This window comes from Mustelus asterias, chromosome 7 (assembly GCF_964213995.1).
Source record: "Mustelus asterias chromosome 7, sMusAst1.hap1.1, whole genome shotgun sequence".
NCBI lineage: Eukaryota > Metazoa > Chordata > Chondrichthyes > Carcharhiniformes > Triakidae > Mustelus > Mustelus asterias.
In genome coordinates, this window is record NC_135807.1 from 39923014 (window position 1) to 39944074 (window position 21061).

General features: G+C 49.6%; 10 non-coding genes across 10 annotated transcripts; 4 read left to right on the top strand and 6 right to left on the bottom strand.

Moving 5' to 3' along the window:
- The first annotated feature begins 13600 nt into the window (after positions 1-13600).
- Positions 13601-13673, top strand: trnam-cau (transfer RNA methionine (anticodon CAU)). The gene has a single exon. It is a non-coding gene; the product is annotated as a tRNA-Met (tRNA).
- A 1480-nt stretch (positions 13674-15153) lies between these two features.
- Positions 15154-15226, bottom strand: trnaa-agc (transfer RNA alanine (anticodon AGC)). Its single transcript has one exon. It is a non-coding gene; the product is annotated as a tRNA-Ala (tRNA).
- Positions 15227-15658: 432 nt separating this feature from the next.
- Positions 15659-15731, top strand: trnam-cau (transfer RNA methionine (anticodon CAU)). Its single transcript has one exon. It is a non-coding gene; the product is annotated as a tRNA-Met (tRNA).
- A 195-nt stretch (positions 15732-15926) lies between these two features.
- On the bottom strand, positions 15927-15999 carry trnaa-cgc (transfer RNA alanine (anticodon CGC)). The gene has a single exon. It is a non-coding gene; the product is annotated as a tRNA-Ala (tRNA).
- Positions 16000-17374: 1375 nt separating this feature from the next.
- Positions 17375-17447, bottom strand: trnaa-agc (transfer RNA alanine (anticodon AGC)). Its single transcript has one exon. It is a non-coding gene; the product is annotated as a tRNA-Ala (tRNA).
- A 432-nt stretch (positions 17448-17879) lies between these two features.
- Positions 17880-17952, top strand: trnam-cau (transfer RNA methionine (anticodon CAU)). Its single transcript has one exon. It is a non-coding gene; the product is annotated as a tRNA-Met (tRNA).
- Positions 17953-18159: 207 nt separating this feature from the next.
- On the bottom strand, positions 18160-18232 carry trnaa-ugc (transfer RNA alanine (anticodon UGC)). Its single transcript has one exon. It is a non-coding gene; the product is annotated as a tRNA-Ala (tRNA).
- A 1375-nt stretch (positions 18233-19607) lies between these two features.
- On the bottom strand, positions 19608-19680 carry trnaa-agc (transfer RNA alanine (anticodon AGC)). Its single transcript has one exon. It is a non-coding gene; the product is annotated as a tRNA-Ala (tRNA).
- A 432-nt stretch (positions 19681-20112) lies between these two features.
- On the top strand, positions 20113-20185 carry trnam-cau (transfer RNA methionine (anticodon CAU)). Its single transcript has one exon. It is a non-coding gene; the product is annotated as a tRNA-Met (tRNA).
- Positions 20186-20392: 207 nt separating this feature from the next.
- On the bottom strand, positions 20393-20465 carry trnaa-ugc (transfer RNA alanine (anticodon UGC)). Its single transcript has one exon. It is a non-coding gene; the product is annotated as a tRNA-Ala (tRNA).
- Positions 20466-21061: the final 596 nt, after the last annotated feature.

Below are 21061 nucleotides of genomic sequence, written 5' to 3' on the forward strand. Positions count from 1 at the left end.
GCCACTGGGTCCAGACTAAATGGCTCAGATAAAATGGAAAGGATCCAGTAAACACATTTAGCACAGAAACTTGGCTCAAATGCATTTCTTAAAGGCACAGTATCGTCACAGCAGGCAGACAGTGTCATGAACTCAATGCTCACTTTGCATGTGGGTGCAATCATCGGTGGATAGCCACACGGATTGTCCAATTCTCTTTTGGTTATTCAGTGGGCACAACGGTGGCATCAGATGTCAATGTACGGTAGCACACGTACTTTCTTCCAAAGCATTTTCATAAGAGATGGAATTTGTGTTGAGATTTGCAGAGGATATTCAATCCAGGAAGAGTAGAGATAGTTCTAATGAAATGCAGAGTCCTGTTTGCTGCACGCACATGTACAGGATTTGACCCAGTCTTCATAGTATGCACTGAATGACCAAGAGGCTTTTCAAACTGTTTAAAGTTGCATGCTGTTTTATTTCCACAGATAAACAATCACTGCTCTGTGACAAAAAATAATACTTTCAAGATCATGGGCTGTTTAGCAAGAGAACCAAGGTCATAAAATCAAGGTGAAATCAACAGACAAAAAAATGGAGATGTAATGTCTAGTACCAAAAATAATACTAAAATTCAGCTGCTTTAAGTGCTCCACAGTATGTCTTCAAAGCTTCAGAAAATGGCACAAACCAGCATTGATTAATGATGTCAGGGTTTGCCTCATGAAGAGAAACTAGCTCCACGAGAAGCCATTTTCATCCTGTTATTTAGAAAAACTCTCTAAATTGCCCCTTAGTGTCAGGGAGACTAGCTAGGGTAAAACAATGGGGTTACGGGTATAAGGCCTGGGTGGGATTGTGGTCAGTGCAGACACGATGGGCTGAATGGCCTCCTTCTGCACCGTAGGATTCTATGATTCCAAGCAACAATTTGTAAGAAGATAGTGATCTGTGGGATTCTGCTTCTTTTAGTTATTTTGTGATTTCGGGAGTGAGTGTGATATTAATGGAAGATGCTGATAACAATATTGAAAACATCTGCAGCATCCATGATTGATGGAGTTGTTGAAGGACATTTTAAACAATGTACAACATCAAGGCAACCTCTAATATCATAGTTTGAACAAAGAATTAGGCGCCTCATGGGACAACTTCGCTTCAGGTAGATTTTGATAGGACAGTACGAAACTTAAAATGAAACATTTTGCCCATGTTAGGAGAAAGGGTATAAATATCATGGCAAAGATTGATTCAGTACAGTTTATTCGCAATTTGGTCAAGTGATGGAGGGTATGATTGACAGGAAGTGACCACTTGTTGGATACTGAGGAATCAATTCCTTTGGTGTCCAAGTCTGTCCTATAAAACAGGACTGTTTTATTTCTGTATGCAGCAAGGATGGAGAGCTCAGATGAGGTCTGTGAGGGAGGGGACCCTGAACTTCAAACACTCTGGTGTTCTCACACTCGATGGTAGTCATGATGTGGAGATGCCGGCGTTGGACTGGGGTGAACACGGTAAGAAGTCTCACAACACCAGGTTAAAGTCCAACAGGTTTATTTGGTAGCAAATACCATAAGCTTTCGGAGCGCTGCTCCTTCGTCAGATGGAGTGGAAATGCCTGCTGGTGACGAAGGAGCAGTGCTCCGAAAGCTTATGGTATTTGCTACCAAATAAACCTGTTGGACTTTAACCTGGTGTTGTGAGACTTCTTACCGTGTTCACCCCAGTCCAACGCCGGCATCTCCACATCATGACTACCATCGAGTGTGAGAACACCAGAGTGTTTGAAGTTCAGGGTCCCCTCCCTCACAGACCTCCTTATCCAACCCCTGTATTCCTTGATCCTGTCGCGTTTCTGGTGCTTATTTGTTTGTTAGCCCTGTTTATTTGGCAGTGGATGTGTCTGTGCACCTCACCCACCTCTGACCTGAAGCTACTTACATTGTCCAACATGTCTCCTCCTCCTTATTGCTGGTCTGGTAGGCAGAGACAATCCCCTGAAAGTGAAGCGTACCCCACCGATTCCCTCAAATGCTGCGTGATGCAAGGTGGGTGAACTAACTTCAAAGTCACGAGCAAAGTGCAGGAGGCCAGGTGCTTACGGATCACTGTGAGACACTGCGTTCTAATTGCACGCTGAAGTGCCCGGATGATCCAGCGAGAGACGGTGATGCATTGTGGCCAGAAACACGGCCTGGAATTGACAGCTGGAGCGCACAATGGCGTCCCGGTTTCACAATGCCTTCAAACCGATAGTTGGCCTTCTTGCGATAAATATCGTTCTCGCCTGCCGCGACACCGTGAATTCGGGTAATTCTGCTGACAATGAAGGGGGTGAGAAATTCAAACTTATCAACTCCAGCACCTTTACCTTATTCACTGGGAAACTCATCTACGACTTGGCATCGATGGATTTTGGGGTTCAGGAGCCATTTGCTCGTAAGGAGTACTGGTGGGAGGTTAGTTAGGAAGGTTCAGTCGCTGGGTATACATGGGGAGGTAGTAAATTGGATAAGACACTGGCTCAATGGAAGAAGCCAGAGAGTGGTTGTGGAGGATTGCTTCTCTGAGTGGAGGCCTGTGACTAGTAGTGTGCCGCAGGGATCGGTGTTGGGTCCATTGTTGTTTGTCATCTATATCAATGATCTGGATGATAATGTGGTAAATTGGATCAGCAAGTTTGCTGATGATACAAAGATTGGAGGTGTAGTGGACAGTGAGGAAGGTTTTCAAAGCTTGCAGAGGGATTTGGACCAACTAGAAAAATGGGCTGAAAAATGGCAAATGGAATTTAACGCAGACAAGTGTGAGATATTGCACTTTGGAAGGACAAACCAAAGTAGAACGTACAGGGTAAATGGTAGGACTCTGAAGAGTGCAGTTGAACAGAGGGATCTGGGAATACAGGTACAGAATTCCCTAAAAGTGACGTCACAGGTGGATAGGGTCATAAAGAGTGCCTTTGGTACATTGGCCTTCATAAATCGGAGTATCAAGTATAAAAATTGGAGTGTTATGGTAAGGTTATATAAGGCATTGGTGAGGCCGAATTTAGAGTATTGTGTACTGTTTTGGTCACCGAGTTACAGGAAGGATGTAAATAAGGTTGAAAGAGCACAGAGAAGGTTCACAAAGATGTTGCCAGGACTTGAGAAGCTGAGTTACAGAGAGAGATTGAATAGGTTGGGACTTTATTCCCTGGAGCGTAGAGAATGAGGGGAGATTTGAAAGAGGTGTATAAGATTTTGATGGGTATAGATAGAGTGAATACAAGCAGGCTTTTTCCGCTGAGGCTAGGGGAGAAAAAAACCAGAGGGCATGGGTTAAGGGTGAAAGGAGAAAAGTTTAAAGGGAATATTAGGGGGGGCTTCTTCAGGCAGAGAGTGGTGGGAGTGTGGAATGGGCTGCCGGATAAAGTGGTAAATGCGGGGTCACTTTTAACATTTAAGAAAAACTTGGACGGTGATGCACCATCAATCAAGCAAAGACTAGTTTGTAGGCAAGAACAAATAGGCTTTTATTAGCAAAAGACTTGGAGCACACCCATGCTGATGAACTGGTCCAGACTGAGGCAGGGGGGTGGGGAGCAGTCGCCTTTATACCTGGACCAGGGGGGGGAGGAGTCTCGGGTAGGGCCGGCAGGGATGTGTCCAGGCATGTCACACACACAGGCAATAAGCTAACAGTGGTTTACCACATTCACCCCCTGTTTAAAAAAGAGTCTGGCGGGGGTGAGGTGGGTGGAACGATATTCACAGAATTACAAATTTAGTCTCTCTGGGGGCTTGATCTACCGCTGCGACCGCCGTAGTGCCGGTTGTGGTGTCGGTTCAGGTGGCTGCAGTGTTGGTTCAGGCGCCAGGTCGTAGTCGCTCGAGTCGTCTAGTCTCTTCAGATTGTCGGGTGTGTGGTGGCAGCTCCTGGGGCTCAGGCGTGCTGTATACGGGGGCTAGGGGAGCGTGCTGTGGCCCTGGTGCTGTATGGACAACGTTGGGGGTTGGGGGTGTGGGATTGTGGGTCATAGTGGTCCCTGGGGCACCTGCGGGTGCCAGGTCTCGAATAGAAACCATGTCCTCCCGCCCGTCGGGGTACGCCACATAGGCGTATTGGGGGTTGGCATGGAGGAGTTGGACCCTTTCGACCAGGGGGTCCGACTTATGGGTCCTCACGTGCTTCCGGAGCAGGACAGGGCCTGGGGACGTCAGCCACGACGGTAGTGAGGTCCCCGAGGAGGACCTTCTGGGGAAAACAAACATTCTTTCATGAGGGGTAGCATTGATAGCTGTGCAAAGGAGTGATCTAATCGAGTGTAGTGCATCAGGGAGGACCTCTTGCCAGCGGGTGACTGGAAGACCTTTGGATCTCAGAGCTAGTAAAACGGCCTTCCAGACTGTCGCGTTCTCCCTCTCTCCCTGTCCGTTCCCCCTGGGGTTGTAGCTGGTGGTCCTACTCGAGGCTATGCCTTTGGAGAGCAGGTACTGTCGCAGCTCATCACTCATAAAGGAGGATCCCCGGTCGCTATGGATATACCTAGGGAAACTGAACAGGGTGAAGAGGCTGTGCAGGGCCCTGACGACCGTGGCCGAGGTCATATCCGGGCAGGGAATAGCGAAGGGGAACGTGAATATTCATCAATGACGTTGAGGAAGTATATGTTGCGGTCAGAAGAGAGGAGGGGGCCTTTGAAGTCGACGCTTAGGCGTTTGAAAGGGCGGGTGGCTTTTATGAGGTGTGCTCTGTCTGGCCGATAGACACCTGGCAGTGTCTGGTTATAGACCTGACTTCCTCAATGGAGTAGGGCAGGTTACGGGCTTTAATGAAGTGAAAAAACCTGGTGACCTCTGGGTGGCAGAGGTCGTTGTGGAGAGTCTGCAATTGGTCTATTTGTGCGCTGGCACATATTCCCCGGGACAGGGCGTCTGGGGGCTCATTGAGCTTCTCGGGCCGGTATAAGATGTCGTAATTGTAGATGGAGAGCTCGATTCTCCACCTCAATATTTTAGCGTTTTTGATCTTGCCCCGCTGTGTGTTATTAAACATGAATGCAACTGACCGTTGGTTCATGAGTAGGGTGAATTGTTTACCAGCTAAGTAGTGGTGCCAGTGCCGTACAGCTTCCACTATGGCTTGGGCCTCCTTTTCGACAGAGGAGTGTCGAATTTCAGGGCCTTGGAGGGTTCGTGAGAAGAAGGCCACGGATCTGCCCGCCTGGTTAAGGGTGGCGGCTAAGGCGAAGTCAGACGCATCGCTCTCCACCTGGAACGGGATGGATTCATCTACAGCGTGCATCGTGGCCTTTGCGATGTCTGCTTTGATGCGGTCGAAGGCCAGGTGGGCTTCTGCCGTCAGGGGAAAAGAGGTGGATTTGATGAAAAGACGGGCTTTGTCCGCATAATTGGGGATCCACTGGGTGTAATACGAGAAGAAGCCCAGGCATCTCCTCAGTGCTTTGAGGCTGGTGGGGAGGAGGAATTCCAGGAGGGGACGCATGCGGTCGGGATCGGGACCAATGATCCCGTTTTCCACAACACAACCAAGGATGGTGAGGCGGTGTGTGCGGAATACGCACTTCTCCTTATTATCAGATTTAGGAGTGTGGCGGTGTGGAGGAATTTGTGGAGGTTGGCGTCGTGGTCCTGCTGATCATGGCTGCAGATGGTGACGTTATCCAGGTACGGGAAGGTGGTCTGTTCTGGTCTACCATTCGGTCTATCTCACGCTGGAAAACCGAGATCCCTTTGGTGATGTCAAAGGGGACCCTAAGGAAGTGATAGAGGCGGCCATCCACCTCGAAGGCAGTATATTGGCAGTCCTCCGGGTTGATAGGGAGCTGATGATACTGCTCCCCACCCCCCTGCCTCAGTCTGGACCAGTTCATCGGCATGGGTGTGCTCCAAGTCTTTTGCTAATAAAAGCCTATTTGTTCTTGCAGATTTTAAGTCGATGGTGGAGAACACCCAATATTGCGCAATCTGATGCGGGGAAGGGGGTACGCGTCCAGCTGCGTGTATCGGTTAATGGTCTGGCTGTAGTCAATGACCATGCGATGTTTCTCCCCAGTCTTAACAACTACTACTTGGGCTCTCCAGGGGCTGGTACTGGCCTCAATGATCCCCTCCCCTAGGAGCCATTGCACTTCGGACCTGATAAAAGCTCTGTCTCCAGCACTGTACCGTCTGCTCTTGGTGGCGATGGGCTTGCCATCGGAGGTGAGATTTTCAAACAGTGAGGGAGGGGTGACTTTAAGGGTCGAGAGGCTGCAGGTGGTGCACGGTGGGCGATCTAAGAACTGCTGATTGCAAACGGAGAGCGGGGGAAAAGACCCATTATACTCCATGGTGACGCTCTTAAGGTGACTCAGGAAATCTAGCCCCAGGAGTACGGCAGGGCAGAGTTGTGGCAGCACGAGGAGCCTGAAATTTTTGTACACTGTGCCCCGTACAGTCAGGGTCGCCACGCAGTACCCGAGGACATCCACCGAGTGGGACTTTGAAGCCATGGAGATCGTTTGCTTCACTGGCAGTACTGAAAGGGCGTAGCGACTCACTGTGTTAGGGTGAGTAAAGCTTTCCGTACTCCCACAGTCAAACAAACAGTTTGTAATGCGACCGTCTACCTCGATGTCCATCATGGACCTGGCTAGTTGGTGAGGCCTGGATTGGTCCAGCGTAACCGAAGCCACCGTTGGATTTTGCGAGGATTTTGCGAGGATTTTGCACGTGGCTGACGGCATCCAAGATGGCGGCCCTCACGGCCCACACGCGGCTGATGACGTCCAAGATGGCGGCCCGCACGGCTCACACGCGTCTCCCGGCGTCCAAGATGGCGGCCCCCGCGGATCGCACGTGGTGCTACTAGGCATGGTAGCACAGTGGTTAGCACTGCTGCTTCACAGCTCCAGGGACCTGGGTTCGATTCCCGGCTTGGGTCACTGTCTGTGTGGAGTTTGCACATTCTCCTAGTGTCTGCGTGGGTTTCCTCCGGGTGCTCCGGCTTCCTCCCACAGTCCAAAGATGTGCGGGTTAGGTTGATTAGCCAGATTAAAAATTTCCTTTTAGAGTCCTGAGATGTGTAGGTTAGAGGGATTAGCGGGTAAATATGTGGGGGTAGGGCCTGGGTGGGCTTGTGGTCGGTGCAGACTTGGTGGGCCAAATGGCCTCCTTCTGCACGGTAGGGTTTCTATGATTTTTAACAGCTCCTCCACAATCATCCTCAACACTGGTGCCCTACAAGGCTGTGTTCTCAGCCTCCTACAATACTCCTTATACATCTATGACTGTGTGGCCAAATTCCCCTTGAGTTTCAAGTTTGCTGATGACACCACCATAGTGGGTCAGATCTCAAACAATGACGAGACAGAGTACAGGAATGAGATAGAGAATCTGGTGAACTGGTGTGGCAACAATAATCTCTCCCTCAGTGTCAACAAAACGAAGGAGATTGTCATCGACTTCAGGAAGCGTAAAGGAGAACATGCCCCTGTCTACATCAATGGGGATGAAGTAGAAATGGATGAGAGCTTCAAGTTTTTAGGTGTCCAGATCACCAACAACCTGTCCTGGTCCCCCCATGACGACACTATAGTTAAAAAGCCCACCAACGCCTTTATTTTCTTAGAAGACTAAGGAAATTTGGCATGTCAGCTATGACAAGAAGGACGGGTTGCATCTAAACTGGAAAGGCATAAATATTCTGGGCGGGAGGTTTGCTAGTGTCACACGGGAGGATTTAAACTAGTTTGGCAGTGGGGGGTGGGAACCAAAGCAAAGGTGAATTAACTGAAGGGGAACCGGAGAGTAGGGCCAGTAAGACTCAGAGAAAGAGCAGGCAGGGTGTGGTTGCTAATCAAAGAGGGTCTGGTGGATTGAAGTGCATTTGTTTCAATGTGAGAAGTGTTACAGGTAAGGCAAATGAACTTAGAGCTTGGATTGGTACTTGGAACTATGATGTTATTGCTAGTACAGAGACTTGGTTAAGGGAAGGACAGGATTGGCAGCTTAACATTCCAGGATATAGATGTTTCAGGCGGGATAGAAGGGGATGTAAAAGGGGTGGGGGAGTTGCACTACTGGCTCAGGAGAATACCATAGCTGTACTCCGGGAGGATACCTCGGAGAGCTCATACAGCGAGGCAATATGGGTAGAGCTCAGGAATAGAAAGGGTGTAGTCACAATGTTGGGAGTTTACTATAGGCTGCCCAGCAGCCAGTGGGAGATAGAGGAACAGATATGTAGGCAGATTTTGGCAAGGTGTAAAAGTAAGAGGGTTGTTCTGGGAGATTTTAACTTCCCCTATATTGACTGGGACTCACTTAGTGCTAGGGGCGTGGTTGGGGCAGAGTTTGTAAGGAGCATCCAGGAGGACTTCTTGAAACAGTATGTAGATAGTCCAACTAGGGAAGGGGCCATACTGGACCTGGTATTGGGGAATGAGCCCGGCCAGGTGGTCGACGTTTCAGTAGGGGAACAATTTGGGAAGTGACCACAATTCAGTAAGCTTTAAGGCACTGATGGATAAAGATAAGTGTAGTCCTGAAGTTAAGGTGCTAAACTGGGGGAAGGCTAATTACAACACTATTAGGCAGGAACTGAAGAATGTAGATTGGGGGCAGATGTTTGAGGGCAAATCAACATCTGGCATGTGGGAGGCTTTCAAGTGTAAGTTGATAGGGATTCAGGACCTATTCTTGTAAGGATGAAGGATAAGAATGGCAAGTTTTGGGAACCTTGGATAACGAGAGATATTGTGAGCCTAGTCAAAGAGAAAAAGGAAGCATTTGTCAAGGCTAGGAGGCTGGGAACACACAAAGCAAGTGTGAAATACAAGGAAAGTAGAAAGAAACTTAAGCAAAGAGTAAGGAGGGCTAAAATGGGTCACGGAAAATCATTGGCCAGCAGGATGAAGAAAAATTCCAAGGCTTTTTATACATCTATAAAGAGCAAGAGGGTAGCCAGGGAGAGGGTTGGCCCACTCAAGGACAGGGGAGGGAATCTATGCATGGAGCTAGAGGAAATAGGCGAGGTATTAAACGAGTATTTTGTGTCACTATTCACCAAAGAGAAGGACTTGGTGGATGATGAATCTGGGAGAGGGTGTGTAGATAGTTTGAATCATGTTGAGATAAAAAAGGAGGAGGTATTGGGGTTCTTGAGAACCATTAAGGTAGACAAGTCCCCAGGGCCTGATGGGATATACCCCAGAATACTGAGAGAGGCAAGGGAGGAAATTGCTGGGGCCTTGAGAGAAATCCTTGTGTCCTCAGGGGAGGTCCTAGAGGATTGGAGAATAGCCAATGTTGTTCCTTTGTTTAAGAAGGGTAGCAAGAATAATCCAGGTAATTACAGGCTGGTGAGCCTTATGTCAGTGGTAGGGAAATTATTGGAGAGGATTCTTCGAGACAGGATTTACTCCCACTTGGAAATAAGTGGGCGTATTAGCGAGAGGCAACATGGTTTTGTGAAGGAGAGGTCATGTCTCACTAACTTGATTGAGTTTTTCGAGGAAGTGACGAAGATGATTGATGAGGGTAGGGCAGTGGATGTTGTCTCCATGGATCTCAGTAAGGCCTTTGAGAAGGGCCTTCATGGCAGATTGGTGCAGAAGGTGAAGTCGCATGGGATCAGAGGTGAGCTGGCAAGATGGATACAGAACTGGCTCAGTCATAGAAGGCAGAAGGTAACAGTGGAACGGTGTGTTTCTGAATGGAGGGCTGTGACAAGTGGCATTCCTCAAGGATCGGTGCTGGGACCTTTGCTGTCTGTAATATATATAAATGATTTGGAGGAAAATGTAACTGGTTTGATTAGTAAGTTTGCGGACGACACAAAGGTTGGTGGATTTGCGGATAGCGATGAGGACCATCAGAGGATACAGCAGGATATAGATCGGTCAGATGCTTGGGCGGAGAGATGGCAGATGGAGTTTAATCCAGACAAATGTGAGGTAATGCATTTTGGAAGGTCTAACACAGATAGGAAATATACAGTAAATGGCAGAACCCTTAAGAGTATTGATAGACAGAGGGATCTGGGTGTACAGGTACACAGGTCACTGAAAGTGGCAACGCAGGTGGACAAGGTAGTCAAGAAGGCATACGGCATGCTTGCCTTCATCGGCCGGGGCATTGAGTTTAAAAATTGGCAAGTCATGTTGCAACTTTATAGAACCTTAGTTAAGCTGCACTTGGAATATAGTGTTCAATTCTGGTCGCCACACTACCAGAAAGATGTGGAGGCATTGGAGAAGGTACTGAAAAGATTAACCAGGATGTTGCCTGGTATGAAAGGCATTAGAGGAGAGGTTGGAGAAACTTGGTTTGTTCTCACTGGAACGATGGAGGTTGAGGGGCGACCTGATAGAAGTCTACAAGATTATGAGGGGCATGGACAGATTGGATAGTCAGAAGCTTTTTCCCAGGATGAAAGAGCCAATTACCAGGGGGCATAGGTTTAAGGTGCGAGGGGCAAGGTTTAAAGGAGATGTACGAGGCAGGTTTTTTACACAGAGGGTGGTGGGTGCCTGGAACTCGCCGACGGGGTTGGGGGGGAGGGGGGGGGGGGGGGGGAGTGGAAGCAGATACGATAGTGAGTTTTAACGGGTGTCTGGACAAATACATGAATAGGATGGGAATAGAGGGATCTGGTCCCCGGAAGGGTAGGGGTTTTAGTTCAGTCGGGCAGCATGGTCGGTGCAGGCTTGGAGGGCCCAAAGGGCTTGTTCCTGTGCTGTAATTTTCTTTGTTCTTTGACTCTCACAAGCTTTTACAGATGTGCCACAGAAAGCGTTCTTTCTGGTTGTATCACCGCTTGGTGTGGCTCCTGCTCTGCCCAAGACCACAAGAAACTACAAAAGGTCATGAATGTAGCCCAGTCCATCACTCAAACCAGCCTCCCATCCATTGACTCTGTCTACACTTCCCGGTGCCAAAAGCAGCCAACATAACTAAGGACCCCACGCACCCCGAATATTCTCTCTCCCACTTTCTTCCATCGGGAAAAAGATAAAAAATTCTGAGGACACGTACCAACCGACTGAAGAACAGCTTCATCCCTGCTGCCATCAGAGTTTTGAAAGGAGCTACCAAGCACTAAGTTGACCTTTCTCTACACCCAAGCTATGACTGTAATACAACATTCTATGCTCTCTCATTTCCTTCGCTATGAACAGTATGCGTTGTTTGTATAGCACGCAGGAAACAATATATTTCACTGGATACTAATACATGTGACGTTAATAAATCAAATCAAAATCAGGAAGGTATTGTTCTCTAATCGGCCTCAATGTTATGTGAACAGGTTACATTGTGACTGGACGCAGCCTGACGATGGCAAACCTAGTCATGCAGTGTACAGTACAAAACTGCTTGTGTCTTCTTAGCGCAGTAGGCAGCGCGACAGTATCATAACCTGACGGTTCTGAGTTCAATTCTCAGCAAGGAAAGGATATTTTTCCACCTTCTTTTCTTCCATTCACCTCTCATTCCCATCTTTCCTGCTGACAAATATGAAGGCAGCTTGCATGCAACAGCTCTGTAAGTCATTCAGATTCTGTGCGTACGGCAGCGTGTGGAGGAACCCTGAAGATGTGTGAACTTCATGACAGGACCGCTGGGCATGAAACTTTGGCCCAAAGGTTAAAAATCAAAGTGGAGAATGTGGGCATCGATCCCACTGCCTCTCACATGCGAAGCAAGCGCTCTACCACTTGAGCTAATTCCCCCAAGCTGATTGCTGCGTCCGCTTTCTTGCTGCCCAACATCTCCACACCCCCTGGCTCCAAGATGTTCATGAAAGTGCAGAGAAATTCTTCATCGGATCGGCCTGCTGCTTCAACACAGTCATTTTGCCATTCACTCAACGTGAGCCAGCAGCCGCAGCTCGTGCCATCAGCAGAAGGGAAAATCGCAGTCGACGCGTCATAATCAGTGAAGAGGCTGAATTTGCACATTCAAAGCAAGCCGAGAGGAAAACAGCAGTCAGCACGAGTGTGAGGAGGCAGGCGAGACCCCTGTCTCAGTGTTAGCAATCTACTTTTGCTTGCAGGTGAGGGCTCAGCTGTTGGATGCGTTGCTGCTCAATGCCACTCCTGCTGGCCCGCACACGCAACTGCAGAAACTTTGCAGCCGTGTGGAGGCTGTTTTCCCACAGGCAAAGATGGCTCCTCTGCCTGAGCAGCAACATGTTCAGTTATAAACTCGTCCTCAGGTTCGGAGTGCTGCTTTGCTGTAAACGTTTGCTTACGACACACTTCCTTCTCAATGGGCACGCAGAAATTGTTAACATCATTCAAGTGGTGACCTAAGGACGACTTTGGTATATTTACCCCTCGAGTCTTCTGTTGTACCGACTGAGCAATCGATGCGAATCGTTGACATCCGCACGCAGTCTTTGCTGAATTTTGACCGTGCACCTTTGAGCCCTTGAGTGCTTCATCCACATCTTAACGGCAAAGGTGTAGGCATGCAGTTACCCGCCAGCTTCACCCTGCGCGATGGGCCCCCGTGCTGTAATGGATGACGTTTCTGACTCTGTATCACAAGCTGATGTATTGTTGTGTAATTTCCTCAGTGTTTTCTGAACACTTTGCTTTGTGGCTGGATGCAGGCTGTTCGATGGCAAATCTAGTCACGCCGTGTGCAGCGCAGTTCCAAGTGTGCCTTCTTGGTGCAGTCGGCAGCGTGTGAGTCTCATCACCTGTGCATCCTGGATACAATCTTGTGTATTTGACACCTTCTTTCCCTCCATTCGCCTCACATTCCCATCTTTACTGCTGATAAATATGACGGCAGCTTCTTGCGGCAGCTGTGCAAATCATTCAGACACTCTGTGCGTGCGTGCGTGGGTGCGTGCGTGCGTGCGTGCGGCAGCGCTTGGAGAAAGCCTGGAGATGTGTAAAGTGAATGACATGATGGGTGGGCCTGAAACTTTGGCCCAAAGATAAAATCTGAGTGGAGAATGTGGGCATCGATCCCACTACCTCTCACATGCAAAGCGAGCGCTCTACCATTTGAGCTAATTCCCCATGGCAATTCTGGCCTCAGCTTTCTTGCTGTCCAGGCTTGCCTCAGCCCCTGTCTCCAAGAAGCTTTGGCCCCAAGGTAAAAATCAAAGTGGAGAATGTGGGCATCGATCCCACTACCTCCCGCATGCTAAGCGAGCGCTCTACCATTTGAGCTAATTCCCCCAAGCTGTAGTTGGGGTCAGCTTTCTTGCTGCTCAGGATCTCCTCAGTCCGTCTCCAAGATGCTCGAGAAAGTGCACAGGACCTCTTCATCGGATCCGGCCTGCTGCTTCAACACGGTAGTTTTTCCATTTAATCAACATCTTTGAAATCCATTGAAAGCCACTATCTTTGCTGATTGTGACAGTGCACCCTTTAGCCCTTGAGCGCTTCATCCATGTCTTGATGCCAAAGCTGTGGCTGTGCTGTGGCCCGCCTGCGTCGACCTGCAGCTTGGGCCGACGTTGTGATGGATAACGTGTCTGTCTCCATATCACAAGCTGCGATATTGTTCTCTAATCTGCCTCAATGTTACGTGAGCAGTTTTCATTGTGACTGGACGCAGCCTGATGATGGCAAACCTAGTCATGCAGTATGCAGTACCCAACTGCCTGTGCCTTCTTAGCGCAGTAGGCAGCGCGTCAGTCTCATAATCTGAAGGTCCTCAGTTCAATCCTCAGGGAGGGCAGGGCTCTTTTTCCACCTTCTTTTCTTCCATTCACCTCTCATTCCCATCTTTCCTGCTGACAAATATGAAGACAGCTTGCATGCAACAGCTCTGTAAGTCATTCAGATTCTGTGCGTACGGCAGCGTGTGGAGGAACCCTGAAGATGTGCGAACTTCATGACAGGACCGCTGGGCATGAAACTTTGGCCCAAAGGTTAAAAATCAAAGTGGAGAATGTGGGCATCGATCCCACTGCCTCTCACATGCGAAGCAAGCGCTCTACCACTTGAGCTAATTCCCCCAAGCTGATTGCTGCGTCCGCTTTCTTGCTGCACAACATCTCCTCACCCCCTGGCTCCAAGATGTTCATGAAAGTGCAGAGAAATTCTTCATCGGATCGGCCTGCTGCTTCAACACAGTCATTTTGCCATTCACTCAACGTGAGCCAGCAGCCGCAGCTCGTGCCATCAGCAGAAGGGAAAATCGCAGTCGACGCGTCATAATCAGTGAAGAGGCTGAATTTGCACATTCAAAGCAAGCCGCTAGGAAAATGGCAGTCAGCACGAGTGTGAGGAGGCAGGCGAGACCCCTGTCTCAGTGTTAGCAATCTTCTTTTGCTTGTAGGTGAGGGCTCAGCTTTTGGATGCGTTGCTGCTCAATGCCACTCCCGCTGGCCCGCACACGCAACTGCAGAAACTTTGCAGCCGTGTGGAGGCTGTTTTCCCACAGGCAAAGATGGCTCCTCTGCCTGAGCAGCAACATGTTCAGTTATAAACTCGTCCTCAGGTTCGGAGTGCTGCTTTGCCGTAAACGTTTGCTTACGACACACTTCCTTCTCAATGGGCACGCAGAAATTGTTAACATCATTCAAGCGGTGACCTAAGGACGACTTTGGTATATTTACCCCTCGAGTCTTCTGTTGTACCGACTGAGCAATCGATGCGAATCGTTGACATCCGCACGCAGTCTTTGCTGAATTTTGACCGTGCACCTTTGAGCCCTTGAGTGCTTCATCCACATCTTAACGGCAAAGGTGTAGGCATGCAGTTACCCGCCAGCTTCACCCTGCGCGATGGGCCCCCGTGCTGTAATGGATGACGTTTCTGACTCTGTATCACAAGCTGATGTATTGTTGTGTAATTTCCTCAGTGTTTTCTGAACACTTTGCTTTGTGGCTGGATGCAGGCTGTTCGATGGCAAATCTAGTCACGCCGTGTGCAGCGCAGTTCCAAGTGTGCCTTCTTGGTGCAGTCGGCAGCGTGTGAGTCTCATCACCTGTGCATCCTGGATACAATCTTGTGTATTTGACACCTTCTTTCCCTCCATTCGCCTCACATTCCCATCTTTACTGCTGATAAATATGACGGCAGCTTCGCAAATCATTCAGACACTCTGTGCGTGCGTGCGTGCGTGCGGCAGCGCTTGGAGAAAGCCTGGAGATGTGTAAAGTGAATGACATGATGGGTGGGCCTGAAACTTTGGCCCAAAGATAAAATCTGAGTGGAGAATGTGGGCATCGATCCCACTACCTCTCGCATGCTAAGCGAGCGCTCTACCATTTGAGCTAATTCCCCCAAGCTGTAGTTGGGGTCAGCTTTCTTGCTGCTCAGGATCTCCTCAGTCCGTCTCCAAGATGCTCGAGAAAGTGCACAGGACCTCTTCATCGGATCCGGCCTGCTGCTTCAACACGGTAGTTTTTCCATTTAATCAACATCTTTGAAATCCATTGAAAGCCACTATCTTTGCTGATTGTGACAGTGCACCCTTTAGCCCTTGAGCGCTTCATCCATGTCTTGATGCCAAAGCTGTGGCTGTGCTGTGGCCCGCCTGCGTCGACCTGCAGCTTGGGCCGACGTTGTGATGGATAACGTGTCTGTCTCCATATCACAAGCTGCGATATTGTTCTCTAATCTGCCTCAATGTTACGTGAGCAGTTTTCATTGTGACTGGACGCAGCCTGATGATGGCAAACCTAGTCATGCAGTGTGCAGTGCCCAACTGCCTGTGCCTTCTTAGCGCAGTAGGCAGCGCGTCAGTCTCATAATCTGAAGGTCCTGAGTTCAATCCTCAGAGAGGGCAGGGCTCCTTTTCTTCCATTCACCTCTCATTCCCATCTTTGCTGCTGACAAATAGGAAGGCAGCTTGCATGCAACAGCTCTGTAAGTCATTCAGATTCTGTGCGTACGGCAGCGTGTGGAGGAACCCTGAAGATGTGTGAACTTCATGACAGGACCGCTGGGCATGAAACTTTGGCCCAAAGGTTAAAAATCAAAGTGGAGAATGTGGGCATCGATCCCACTGCCTCTCACATGCGAAGCGAGCGCTCTACCACTTGAGCTAATTCCCCCAAGCTGATTGCTGTGTCCGCTTTCTTGCTGCACAACATCTCCTCACCCCCTGGCTCCAAGATGTTCATGAAAGTGCAGAGAAATTCTTCATCGGATCGGCCTGCTGCTTCAACACAGTCATTTTGCCATTCACTCAACGTGAGCCAGCAGCCGCAGCTCGTGCCATCAGCAGAAGGGAAAATCGCAGTCGACGCGTCATAATCAGTGAAGAGGCTGAATTTGCACATTCAAAGCAAGCCGCTAGGAAAACGGCAGTCAGCACGAGTGTGAGGAGGCAGGCGAGACCCCTGTCTCAGTGTTAGCAATCTTCTTTTGCTTGTAGGTGAGGGCTCAGCTTTTGGATGCGTTGCTGCTCAATGCCACTCCCGCTGGCCCGCACACGCAACTGCAGAAACTTTGCAGCCGTGTGGAGGCTGTTTTCCCACAGGCAAAGATGGCTCCTCTGCCTGAGCAGCAACATGTTCAGTTATAAACTCGTCCTCAGGTTCGGAGTGCTGCTTTGCCGTAAGCGTTTGCTTACGACACACTTCCTTCTCAATGGGCACGCAGAAATTGTTAACATCATTCAAGCGGTGACCTAAGGACGACTTTGGTATATTTACCCCTCGAGTCTTCTGTTGTACCGACTGAGCAATCGATGCGAATCGTTGACATCCGCACGCAGTCTTTGCTGAATTTTGACCGTGCACCTTTGAGCCCTTGAGTGCTTCATCCACATCTTAACGGCAAAGGTGTAGGCATGCAGTTACCCGCCAGCTTCACCCTGCGCGATGGGCCCCCGTGCTGTAATGGATGACGTTTCTGACTCTGTATCACAAGCTGATGTATTGTTGTGTAATTTCCTCAGTGTTTTCTGAACACTTTGCTTTGTGGCTGGATGCAGGCTGTTCGATGGCAAATCTAGTCACGCCGTGTGCAGCGCAGTTCCAAGTGTGCCTTCTTGGTGCAGTCGGCAGCGTGTGAGTCTCATCACCTGTGCATCCTGGATACAATCTTGTGTATTTGACACCTTCTTTCCCTCCATTCGCCTCACATTCCCATCTTTACTGCTGATAAATATGACGGCAGCTTCTTGCGGCAGCTGTGCAAATCATTCAGACACTCTGTGCGTGCGTGCGTGCGTGCGGCAGCGCTTGGAGAAAGCCTGGAGATGTGTAAAGTGAATGACATGACGGGTGGGCCTGAAACTTTGGCCCAAAGATAAAATCTGAGTGGAGAATGTGGGCATCGATCCCACTACCTCTCACATGCAAAGCGAGCGCTCTACCATTTGAGCTAATTCCCCATGGCAATTCTGGCCTCAGCTTTCTTGCTGTCCAGGCTTGCCTCAGCCCCTGTCTCCAAGAAGCTTTGGCCCCAAGGTAAAAATCAAAGTGGAGAATGTGGGCATCGATCCCACTACCTCTCGCATGCTAAGCGAGCGCTCTACCATTTGAGCTAATTCCCCCAAGCTGCAGTTGGGGTCAGCTTTCTTGCTGCTCAGGATCTCCTCACTCCGTCTCCAAGATGCTCGAGAAAGTGCACAGGACCTCTTCATCGGATCCGGCCTGCTGCTTCAACACGGTAGTTTTTCCATTTAATCAACATCTTTGAAATCCATTGAAAGCCACTATCTTTGCTGATTGTGACAGTGCACCCTTTAGCCCTTGAGCGCTTCATCCATGTCTTGATGCCAAAGCTGTGGCTGTGCTGTGGCCCGCCTGCGTCGACCTGCAGCTTGGGCCGACGTTGTGATGGATAACGTGTCTGTCTCCATATCACAAGCTGCGATATTGTTCTCTAATCTGCCTCAATGTTACGTGAGCAGTTTTCATTGTGACTGGACGCAGCCTGATGATGGCAAACCTAGTCATGCAGTGTACAGTGCCCAACTGCCTGTGCCTTCTTAGCGCAGTAGGCAGCGCGTCAGTCTCATAATCTGAAGGTCCTGAGTTCAATCCTCAGAGAGGGCAGGGCTCTTTTTCCACCTTCTTTTCTTCCATTCACCTCTCATTCCCATCTTTGCTGCTGACAAATAGGAAGGCAGCTTGCATGCAACAGCTCTGTAAGTCATTCAGATTCTGTGCGTACGGCAGCGTGTGGAGGAACCCTGAAGATGTGTGAACTTCATGACAGGACCGCTGGGCATGAAACTTTGGCCCAAAGGTTAAAAATCAAAGTGGAGAATGTGGGCATCGATCCCACTGCCTCTCACATGCAAAGCGAGCGCTCTACCACTTGAGCTAATTCCCCCAAGCTGATTGCTGCGTCCGCTTTCTTGCTGCACAACATCTCCTCACCCCCTGGCTCCAAGATGTTCATGAAAGTGCAGAGAAATTCTTCATCGGATCGGCCTGCTGCTTCAACACAGTCATTTTGCCATTCACTCAACGTGAGCCAGCAGCCGCAGCTCGTGCCATCAGCAGAAGGGAAAATCGCAGTCGACGCGTCATAATCAGTGAAGAGGCTGAATTTGCACATTCAAAGCAAGCCGCTAGGAAAACGGCAGTCAGCACGAGTGTGAGGAGGCAGGCGAGACCCCTGTCTCAGTGTTAGCAATCTTCTTTTGCTTGTAGGTGAGGGCTCAGCTTTTGGATGCGTTGCTGCTCAATGCCACTCCCGCTGGCCCGCACACGCAACTGCAGAAACTTTGCAGCCGTGTGGAGGCTGTTTTCCCACAGGCAAAGATGGCTCCTCTGCCTGAGCAGCAACATGTTCAGTTATAAACTCGTCCTCAGGTTCGGAGTGCTGCTTTGCCGTAAGCGTTTGCTTACGACACACTTCCTTCTCAATGGGCACGCAGAAATTGTTAACATCATTCAAGCGGTGACCTAAGGACGACTTTGGTATATTTACCCCTCGAGTCTTCTGTTGTACCGACTGAGCAATCGATGCGAATCGTTGACATCCGCATGCAGTCTTTGCTGAATTTTGACCGTGCACCTTTGAGCCCTTGAGTGCTTCATCCACATCTTAACGGCAAAGGTGTAGGCATGCAGTTACCCGCCAGCTTCACCCTGCGCGATGGGCCCCCGTGCTGTAATGGATGACGTTTCTGACTCTGTATCACAAGCTGATGTATTGTTGTGTAATTTCCTCAGTGTTTTCTGAACACTTTGCTTTGTGGCTGGATGCAGGCTGTTCGATGGCAAATCTAGTCACGCCGTGTGCAGCGCAGTTCCAAGTGTGCCTTCTTGGTGCAGTCGGCAGCGTGTGAGTCTCATCACCTGTGCATCCTGGATACAATCTTGTGTATTTGACACCTTCTTTCCCTCCATTCGCCTCACATTCCCATCTTTACTGCTGATAAATATGACGGCAGCTTCTTGCGGCAGCTGTGCAAATCATTCAGACACTCTGTGCGTGCGTGCGTGCGTGCGGCAGCGCTTGGAGAAAGCCTGGAGATGTGTAAAGTGAATGACATGACGGGTGGGCCTGAAACTTTGGCCCAAAGATAAAATCTGAGTGGAGAATGTGGGCATCGATCCCACTACCTCTCACATGCAAAGCGAGCGCTCTACCATTTGAGCTAATTCCCCATGGCAATTCTGGCCTCAGCTTTCTTGCTGTCCAGGCTTGCCTCAGCCCCTGTCTCCAAGAAGCTTTGGCCCCAAGGTAAAAATCAAAGTGGAGAATGTGGGCATCGATCCCACTACCTCTCGCATGCTAAGCGAGCGCTCTACCATTTGAGCTAATTCCCCCAAGCTGCAGTTGGGGTCAGCTTTCTTGCTGCTCAGGATCTCCTCACTCCGTCTCCAAGATGCTCGAGAAAGTGCACAGGACCTCTTCATCGGATCCGGCCTGCTGCTTCAACACGGTAGTTTTTCCATTTAATCAACATCTTTGAAATCCATTGAAAGCCACTATCTTTGCTGATTGTGACAGTGCACCCTTTAGCCCTTGAGCGCTTCATCCATGTCTTGATGCCAAAGCTGTGGCTGTGCTGTGGCCCGCCTGCGTCGACCTGCAGCTTGGGCCGACGTTGTGATGGATAACGTGTCTGTCTCCATACCACAAGCTGCGATATTGTTCTCTAATCTGCCTCAATGTTACGTGAGCAGTTTTCATTGTGACTGGACGCAGCCTGATGATGGCAAACCTAGTCATGCAGTGTACAGTGCCCAACTGCCTGTGCCTTCTTAGCGCAGTAGGCAGCGCGTCAGTCTCATAATCTGAAGGTCCTGAGTTCAATCCTCAGAGAGGGCAGGGCTCTTTTTCCACCTTCTTTTCTTCCATTCACCTCTCATTCCCATCTTTGCTGCTGACAAATAGGAAGGCAGCTTGCATGCAACAGCTCTGTAAGTCATTCAGATTCTGTGCGTACGGCAGCGTGTGGAGGAACCCTGAAGATGTGTGAACTTCATGACAGGACCGCTGGGCATGAAACTTTGGCCCAAAGGTTAAAAATCAAAGTGGAGAATGTGGGCATCGATCCCACTGCCTCTCACATGCAAAGCGAGCGCTCTACCACTTGAGCTAATTCCCCCAAGCTGATTGCTGCGTCCGCTTTCTTGCTGCACAACATCTCCTCACCCCCTGGCTCCAAGATGTTCATGAAAGTGCAGAGAAATTCTTCATCGGATCGGCCTGCTGCTTCAACACAGTCATTTTGCCATTCACTCAACGTGAGCCAGCAGCCGCAGCTCGTGCCATCAGCAGAAGGGAAAATCGCAGTCGACGCGTCATAATCAGTGAAGAGGCTGAATTTGCACATTCAAAGCAAGCCGCTAGGAAAACGGCAGTCAGCACGAGTGTGAGGAGGCAGGCGAGACCCCTGTCTCAGTGTTAGCAATCTTCTTTTGCTTGTAGGTGAGGGCTCAGCTTTTGGATGCGTTGCTGCTCAATGCCACTCCCGCTGGCCCGCACACGCAACTGCAGAAACTTTGCAGCCGTGTGGAGGCTGTTTTCCCACAGGCAAAGATGGCTCCTCTGCCTGAGCAGCAACATGTTCAGTTATAAACTCGTCCTCAGGTTCGGAGTGCTGCTTTGCCGTAAGCGTTTGCTTACGACACACTTCCTTCTCAATGGGCACGCAGAAATTGTTAACATCATTCAAGCGGTGACCTAAGGACGACTTTGGTA